Genomic DNA, 2,036 nt, shown 5'->3' with positions numbered 1-2,036 from the left:
AATGTCATCCTAAAAGAGACAAGAAACAGAGGTGTTTCATTCTTTCACAGAAACAGGACAAGGTCACAAGGAGACGCGAAGCAGCTGTAAACAATCTTCTGCTAGGCGCTGATGCGTTTCAGATGATTATAAGTTAGAGAGGTTATGCCCTGGGTCTGCATGAGGCTTTAGTTAGAATACCTTTTGGTAAGAGTCATGTGCCCACAATATATATCAGACTGTTGATGATTAAAAATACAATCATCTTCAGTCCACTCTCAACACAGTCAAAAACAGTATAATATTGATAAAAAAAAGGTACGTAACAACTTGGGAAATCTGCTTATTTGCTCTCTTTTCCAGGCAGGAGTTAGACGAGAAGATTGATTTCACTCCAGTGCTGGTGCCAGGAGGCGCTTAGCTTAGTTTAGGCCACTTTTAGGTCATATTGCTTATATCATGATTACGAGCAGCCATGTTTGAACAACGGTTTACATCAGCCTCCTAGTTGTAATTCCAAATCCGAAATATCAGAGTTTCAGGCAGCTTTCTTTCACTTGTTGAAAGGAGCTTCAATAAACTGTAAAACAAAATGGCTGAACATTTAAAAAAAAAAAATTGGGAAATACACTTATAGTTAGATAGCAAGATTGGTACTAACCTCCCGTTTGAATGAGAAATGTGAAGCTACCGGGAGCAGGTGGCTATCTTAGCTTAGCACAAAGACTCAAAACAACTGCTAGCCTGGCTCTGTCCAAAGGTGACACCTCCCAACGTCCAAATGCTGGCTAATTTAGGCTATTTATGAAGTGATAACAAGCAGTGGGCGTAACCATCGTGGAATAATGCATGAACTCAGCAGACTGAAAGCAGAGGAAACCAGCTAGCTTGGCTCTCTATCAACACTTTCATGGCTTGTTAATTAACAAACTGTATCTTGTTTGAGTTGAGTGAGTTGTTTTTTAATACGGATTGAACAAACGAGACAACATGATAATTAGCTCAGGAGGTGTTGGTGTTTAATTGTTTATGCTAGCCGTTTCCCCGTATCCAATCTTTAAGCTAGCTAAGCTAACTGTATTTTAGTTCCTGCTTCGTACAAACATGACAACGGTATGGATCAAATCATCTAACTCTCCGAAAGAAAGTAATTTAGCATATTTCCCAAAACGTTGAACTAATAAAGTCATTTAATTAAGTCAAACTTTACAATTACCGTTACAGTTATTAGTGAGGTCTATGAAATGCTCAGCACGCAAACATGTTTCACATTTTTGCTGTTTCTTTGAAAAGGAAAAAGAGCTACGTGCTGAGAGACATAGCCAGTTTATCACAGGAAAACAATTATGATCTGTATTAGATTTGGACTGTTCTCTGATCACATTGCTGTGGGGAACATCATGTGTAAAGTGTCACAACAAAGTCTTTGCTTCTGCTGGCACCAGTTGTACAACCACATCTGTAGTCACTGTCTGTTACCGACAGTTCTCTTTAATGTGGGAGGAATATGAGGACTAGTGGTTTTATTACCGTGTTTAATTTCTTGTCTTAAATTAATGTATCGTGTTAAGAGACATGGTATAAGAGAACACGAGCACCGTTTTTAAAGTCACACAGTATTAGTTCAAGAGAACATGGCAGCATTTCACTGTGATCAAGTGAACTGTGAAGTAAATAAAAACAAGAATAATACACCACTGGACACTTCGTGACTTGTATGTTTTTGTGGTCACCACAAACGGGTTAAGGATACCGTTATTGCATTTGTCATTTTAAAATCTTCTGTTTTATCATCTTTTTGGACAACACTCAAATATGTAAAGCAAGACTCAAGACAGAGTAACTCAAAGAAAGACTTTAAACAGATGTTTTCCCTCTTTGCTGCTCATATTGGGTGCGTATGCACTCTTTGTTTTGAGGCCTGTTTCGTGGCCATGACAGCTTGCCAACAAAAATGAACTAAGTTCAGCCCGTCTGTAAGTACAAATCCTAATGCTGCTAATCTCATCTTCTCTTATTTTTTTAGCCTTAAAAGGTGGAAACAAATAACAATGCTT

Source organism: Etheostoma cragini, chromosome 6, assembly GCF_013103735.1.
Source record: "Etheostoma cragini isolate CJK2018 chromosome 6, CSU_Ecrag_1.0, whole genome shotgun sequence".
NCBI lineage: Eukaryota > Metazoa > Chordata > Actinopteri > Perciformes > Percidae > Etheostoma > Etheostoma cragini.
The sequence above is the reverse complement of the archived record's forward strand: the minus strand, read 5'-3'. Positions refer to the sequence as shown.